Genomic DNA, 7,805 nt, shown 5'->3' with positions numbered 1-7,805 from the left:
AACGTAAGACCAAACAATATAGCTGGTAAAAGAACCAGACAAGCTTTCAGGCTAACACACCCTTTGAAGCTGAGTACAAGGCCATTTCTGACTAGAAGAAAATGAGGTCTGAAAAATGTGTCTATTCTTTTCCCAACTACATCAGTTACCTAATAAAAGATGTCAACCGTCCCTTTCATTTTTAGTCTGTTATTACAACAGGCCACCAAACAATAGCAACAACCAACTCCCCAAGAAGGAAAGGTCTTTTTCAGAAGACGATGTCATAGCTGCTCCATTACACATTCTGCACGAGGATTATTTCTCAGTGGTAATGGGAACACAAGCTAAGCCAAAGGAGCTAACTTTGACATTTCTGGAACAAGCTTTCAAAAAAAACCTCTAAATGTGCAACCAGGCAGCAGCGTACATAAAAGTCTTATATGTTCAAGCAAAATGCATTTGTAGAGATAAATATCAGCTGAAACCTACATTTTGACAAGTCACATTTACATACACCAACATGTACAAACAGAGCTTTACCCCCACTGTTTGGACCTCAACAGTATTTATTCCTACAGGATTTTAAAAAATGGTGGCAAAACACCAGCCTTAAAAGATGTGCTAATTTTGTGGCAATTCATATTTCACATCGCTGGGTAAAAAACCTGGCTGGATGGCCGAGTGCAAAGAGTGGTGGTGAACGGAGTTAAATCCAGTTGGCGGCCGATCACAAGTGGTGTTCCCCAGGGCTCAGTTTTGGGGCCAGTTCTGTTTAATATCTTTATCAATGATCTGGATGAGGGGATTGAGTGCACCCTCAGTAAGTTTGCAGATGACACCAAGGTGGGCGGGAGTGTTGATCTGCTCGAGGGTGGGAAGGCTCTGCAGAGGGACCTGGACAGCCTGGATCGATGGGCCGAGGCCAACTGTATGAGGTTCAACAAGGCCAAGTGCCAGGTCCTGCACTTCGGCCACAACAACCCCATGCAGCGCTACAGACTTGGGGAAGAGCGGCTGGAAAGCTGCCCAGCAGAAAAGGACCTGGGGGTGCTGGTCAACAGGTAGCTGAGTATGAGCCGGTAGCATGCCCAGGTGGCCAAGAAGGCCAATGGCATCCTGGCCTGTATCAGAAATAGTGTGGCCAGCAGGAGCAGGGAAGTGATTGTCTCCCTGTCCTGGGCACTGGTGAGGCCGCACCTCAAATACTGTGTTCAGTTTTGGGCCCCTCACTACAAGAAGGACATTGAGGTGCTGGAGCGTGTCCAGAGAAGGGCAATGAAGCTGGTGAAGGGTCTAGAGAACAAGTCTTACAAGGAGCGGCTGAGGGAACTGGGGTTGTTTAGCCTGGAGAAAAGGAGGCTGGGGGAGACCTTATCACTCTCTACAACTACCTGAAAGGAGGTTGTAGCGAGGTGGGTGTCGGTCTCTTCTCCCAAGTAACAAGCAATAGGACAAGAGAAAATGACCTAAAGTTGCGCCAGGGGAGGTTTAGATTGGATATTAGGAAAAGTGTCTTCACCAAAAGGGTTGTCAAGAACAGGCTGCCCAGGGAAGTGGAAGAGGTTAAATACCTCCACCCCTGAGATATTTAAAAGACATGTAGACGTGACACTTAGGGACATGGTTTAATGGTGGACTTGGCAGTGCTAGGTTAACAGTTGGACTCGTCCTTAAGAGTCTTTTCCAACCAAAATGATTCTATGATTTTATGATTCTATCCTGAACACTTACATAGTGCTTGGGGTGACAAAGATCCTAACTCCTCTTGTAAAGTAGAGGTATTACCGTCACAGGGCAGTCATGAGGCAAACTGGGACTCCCCTTCCCAGGGTATCAAACCTTCCCTAGGACGCAGAAGTCTGAATCATACTGGTTTTTAAGGGGCTTTCTTTTCAACCATCCCTTATTTTGGGCCCCCCCAAAAAAATTTCTACATAAGAAATACAATCCATTAAGGGGATAATGGTTTGCTTTATCTATACGTTAATCAGGAAAACATGAATTTCCTATTTCAAAGATAAAAATGACAACATTTACATTTCTTAAATGCCTCTATTTTGACAGCTTGTGAACACTGACATAAATCACAAATAATTCTATTAGGAGTACTGAACTTTGTGGATACAGCATCAGATACAGGCTGGATAAAGCATCTTCTTGTGTCTTTATTTTGATGAAACTTTAATATAAAAAACCCTAAAATTTTCACAAAATAAAAGCTGCTTTAGATGCCCCACTCCTATTTGTCTCTGTTCCCTTCCTATTATCTTTGTATTCAACACAATTTAATGCTTGCAAACTATGGTAATTCTTTTCTGTGTTTCCACTCCTATTAACCATGGCCACCTCCTCCAACACAAAATGCAGACAATTAAGAAAATAACCAAAACTAATTTTCACCCACAAAAGGAACCCAATAAAAGTTATACTGCAAGTTCATCAGAGTAATTCCCAAACAAATTACAACTATTCTTAAAAGTAAAAGCCATGAAGGAAGCAATTTTTGGAGCTAAATAGACAAAAGGGAGTTGATATTACCTCTGCTTGGAAATGGAAAAATATTAATGAATTTGAAGTCTGGCAGAATGCTTTGGTATTTCCTGCAAAGAACATAAGTCTTCAGGTATGGTAAACTTCATGTCAAACTGATCAAAACCTGAGCTACTTGCCTGTCCTAACCTAATATATTATTAGGTAAGTCTGGCTGAGAGTCAAATCAGCGTATTTTGAAGATAAAATAAAAAAGATACTGGTTGAAAACTAAGGCTCAAATACTGACTTTTGCGCCTCATCAACATGCTTTTTTGAGAAAAAAGAACAAACAACATTGTCTGCAGGAACAATTCTAACAAAACATCTTCTCAGAGACGTATCTTCTAAAGACTAGAACTTATTTCTGAATTAAAGAGACAAGTAGGCTAAAATGCTTTTACAGCTATTTGCAGTGAGAGGTTATCTTATTCATGGAAGGCTTTGCCATGGGTTTATTGAAAACTAATGGTAGAATACCACCTAACAAACACAAAAACAACACAGGAGAAGTCTGGAGACTATATGTATTCCAAGCTGGTAAAATATCTAGCTTTCTTCTTTTTAAGAGCTGACAATTTTGAAGACAATTATTTTGAGAAGAATGCATGCACAGAAACAATGTGTTGCTAAGACTACTACTTATTTTATTTAAAAAATGGTTGCTGTTTGTAACTTATTGTACATTTTCTGAGATGGAAGGATATCACATCCATTCAAACACCGAGATTTAACTGTTCAGCCCAAAGCCACAGAGCTGATCCCTGAATAGAATGAAAGAGAATTGATTGTTACAAAAGTCAAACTCACCCTCTCTTGAAAATTTTCTCATTTGTCATGTCATCAACAAAGGATGTAAAACTTCAGATGCCTCCTTCTTATCCAGAGGGGTACACTGCAATTCATCAGGGAGACCAACCCAGCACATCCACAGGACTACCAACGCAAGTCTTTTTTTCTCCAATGTTACACCATTTGTTATGCTGAGCTTTTCGCACTGTATTCTAGTCTTCACTGTCACCTCAGCTTCATCCCAGCATTGTTTTGCTCAACCTTTTAATAAAATCCATTTTAATAAATCTGAGGAATTGCAACATGTGTCTAACATGAGGTCTATGGTAATCTCAAGGTAATACACCAGGGTATGTTTCCAAACTAAAACTGAAGTTTCTCATTCATATCATCTCCCATTGTCGTGGTTTAACCCCAGCCGGCAACTGAGCACCACGCAGCCGCTCGCTCACTCTCCCCCAGTGGGGTGGGGGAGAGAATCAGAAGAGTTAAAGTGACAAAAACTCATGGGTTGAGATAAAGACAGTTTAATAATTGAAATAAAATAGTGGTGGTAGTAGTAGTAGCAGCAGCAGTAGTAGTAGTAGTAGTAGTAATAATAATAATAATAAAAGAATATACAAAGCAAGTGATGCACAATGCAATTGCTCACCACCCGCCGACTGATGCCCAGCCAGTCCCCAAGCAGCGGCCCCCCCGGCCAGCTTTCCCCCAGTTGATGTACTGCGCATGACGTCACATGGTATGGAATGTCCCTCTGGCCAGTTTGGGTCAGCTGTCCTGGCTGTGCCCCCTCCCAGCTTCTTGTGCACCTCCAGCCCTCTCAGTCGGTAGAGCATGGGAAGCTGAAAAGTCCTTGACTAGTGTAAGCACTACCTAGCAACAACTAAAACATCGGTGTGTTATCAACATTGTTGTAGCCCTAAATCCAAAACACAGCACTGTACCAGCTACTAAGAAGGAAATTAACTCTATCCCAGCCGAAACCAGGACACCCATTCAGGCCATATTCACTCTATTTAGATCTTCAATGAACATAAGGGATTTACAGCTACCTTAAAAAGCAAATTAATCATAGAATCATAGAATGGTTTGGGTTGGAAGGGACCTTAAAGATCATCTAGTTCTAACCCCCCTGCCACAGGCAGGGACACCTTCCAGCAGACCAGGTTGCTCAAAGCCCCGTCCAACCTGGCCCTGAACACTTCCAGGGAGGGGGCATCCACAACTTCTCTGGGCAACCTGTTCCAACGTCTCACCACCCTCACAGGAAAGAAAAATGAGCAGGTTTATATTTGAAAACAAATGTTAGAGCAGCAGAGTAATGTTTTAGGACCAACTGCGATGATCAGTCTACAGCAGAGGTAGGAAGCTGCCTCTCTTTTCTAGCTTGCTAACAGTTATAGATGCAGAACAATAAGGGGAGGCTACCGTAAGGATTCCTGTAAGATCAACTCCACAAAAAATGCAAAGGTGACTACCTCTGGAGGAGGCAACAGAAATTAGATCCCTCAGCAAGAGTTAGCATTTAAATACCAAATGCCATAATGATTTCATACAAACCAAAAAAGGAACCAGCAGGTAAAAAGGCAACAGATACCTACTCTTGCTCCATTGCCCTGCAGAAAAAAAGGGTTCTGAGGTCTACAGGCAAAATTCAGCAGCTCCACGGGTAACTTTATCACTGTTCACAGGTCTAATTGACCAGGTAGAAAGAGTAGTTTATGATATCTCTGAAAGTTCAAAAAAAGAAGTGAATGTTACATCAGGAATGTAACATGAAAATTATAGCAACGCGTAGCACATTGCACTATGCTGATTACACTTCTCTGGTTTTAAAACTCAAATATAATTAGATCACCTCATATTATATGGTTCACTAAACTAACATTCAGTGGATATGTTTGGGGACAGAATGCTGATGAAAAATAAGGATTGTTTATGCGCCTATAAATTAGAGAAGAGCCAACTTCCTGTGTTGTGTCCACACATTAACAAATCCACCATAAACCACTTGGAAACTTAAGTTCATTGTACCATGGCCTATGACAACGAGCTTCTGAGAATGTAAAATCAGAAGACCAAATGGTTTTTCCTATCCACATCTGTAATATTTTAATATGGAGAATGGGCAACTGCTAGTTATTACTGCATGAGACAGCTTTAACATCTGCTTGAGCTTTTTATGTTCACTAGCTGTTAGTTTCTATTCTGGTAGGGATTTTTTAAATTATGGGTTAGACTGACCATGTAATAGAATAACTTAATTTCATGCTGTGCTAGAGTTCAACCACAATCTTCTTTCAGAAGACACGTCTTACTGAGTGTGAAGCCCCCTCAGCCCTTTTGTCCTCTAGTTCCTTTGTTGCTTCCTTCCTTTAATAGGGAAAGGTTTGGAAAATAAGCAGTTTTATGGGTTTTGTCAACAAGTGACAGGAAAAGAAGGTCAAGAGATGTATAGGGCCTTTTCCTGGTCTCACGCCTAATTACAAAACATCACACTGTTAGTAATATTCAGCACATCTAACAGAACTGCATCACGTATAATCTTATTTTCAAAGCTATACTTACATGTGAAGTAAAGGTCTGATCTTTGCAGCATGACTACTTTACTTCTCTGACAATTTCTTCCCCATCTTGTCTGACCCACTTTGACCCTATTTTCAAAACATGTTACAGAGTATCTTGTATCTCTTATTCTGTAAGCTTATTCTGTACAGCTAAAGACAACTGTAGTTGGTAAATAAGGTTTAATAGTTATTTTCCATATCCTCGTGTAACTGAAACTGCTTTGCAGAAGTACAACCTACAGAGTTCAAAAAAAGTGTCAAGACGTGTGAATTGAAAAATTAGCAATGCAGAATTGAGAGAGCCATTTCTCTAACAGGTAAGTAAAACTGGGTGTTAATTTATATACGCTGTGCAGAAAATTGGACTGTGGAGTGCCAGGTTTCAGACTGATGTACAGGGCTACATGCAGTCTTGGAGTATATGGGGAAAAATAAAACTGATCAACTGTAATTAAGGGAAGAACACAAACTATCTATGCATATGTTCAGTTGAAGAGTATGATCCCCCTCATTCTCAGGGGAAAAAAAAAAAATCTGTCTCCAGGCAAAAGTGAAACAGAGAAAGCAGAATAGTTAAGTTATGTTTCCTGTAACACTTTTTTCCATTCACTTTCTTCTCACTAGCTAGCATTTCTCATTATCTTTGCAACTGGAGAAAAAGTTCTTTCCTTAGAAGTCATTATGATGATCGTCCTGGAAGAACGGCTATAAATGAGTCTCTCAATTTCTCAAGTAATACCTTAAATGAATGTTCTATGACTGTTTTTGCTACTTCAAAACGTCACCTTTTGGGAACTTGGAGCTTCAAATATTACTAAGCCCATTTATGAAAATGTGTAAGTACATATCCTCCACTCAGAAAGAACCAGAAGAACCATATATCACATTAGTCTAATACAGTTAATGTAATATATCCTCTGGGCAGCTACAGAGCAGTTGGATTATGCCAGTCATTACCATTTGTAATTTATGGGTTTTTTTAAACCACTCCACACTAGTGATATTGTTGGAACAATACTCATTTCAAGTCTTATGAAATGAGTATTTGAACTGCACTGCTTAAGTACAGAACAGAGTGCCCAGATCTCCCAGTATTCAAATTCCTTCCTGTAAAGTTTTCCTGCAGAATTTGAAAACTTACACAACATCATACATATGCTAGTGAAGCAAAAAGCTGTTTTGTTTTCGGGTGTTTTTTTGAATTTAAATTTTAAGTTAACTTACTACAAATAATTAAGCCCTAGAATGGAAGAAAATTAATTACACACACCCTCTAATCTCTCTCTTATGCTCTGGACATCTGGCAGTCCACCTTAGCAATTATTCTGGCACAATAGAATCAAACCTGGCAAAGAAGGCACTCGGTGCTGCAGATATGAAATCCACTCCTGTTATGTTTGAGGGTGTTTACTGTGGACTACCTCTAAGCTGGTCCTGCAGACTGAATGTTCATTCATGGCTCTAACACATCTTCTAGCTTAGCTTCAAAAGAATCCAAGTTTGTGTGCTCCAAGACTGCCCTGCAACAGAAACTAAAACTTAGCAAGTGGAAAACAAGTGGAAAAAACTGATTTACTCCAAAAGCCAGTGTTTTAATAAAACTAAAATGCAAAACTAGGTTCAGTCCCCAATTTCCCTATTTGAATGGACCAGAATTACATACTTGCTATGAGGAACTGACATAGCAGGATACGTATGACTCCTCAGATTATGATATGGTTTCTAAAATTCCAGACTAAAGCAAGAGATTGAGAAACGGATTGATCACATACCTGCAAACTTGGTCATTTTATAATCAGTGAAATTCCCCCACTTATAAAAAAAATTACAAAGCCAGTTCACCAGCACAAAACAAAACTTCATACTTTTGAGGACAGAAAGTAAACGGTGTATTTGCTAGAAACAGCAGCTTTTACAAAGGTAGAATTTAAT

This window comes from Aptenodytes patagonicus, chromosome Z, assembly GCF_965638725.1.
Source record: "Aptenodytes patagonicus chromosome Z, bAptPat1.pri.cur, whole genome shotgun sequence".
Lineage (NCBI taxonomy): Eukaryota > Metazoa > Chordata > Aves > Sphenisciformes > Spheniscidae > Aptenodytes > Aptenodytes patagonicus.
Note: the sequence above shows the minus strand (reverse complement) of the source record.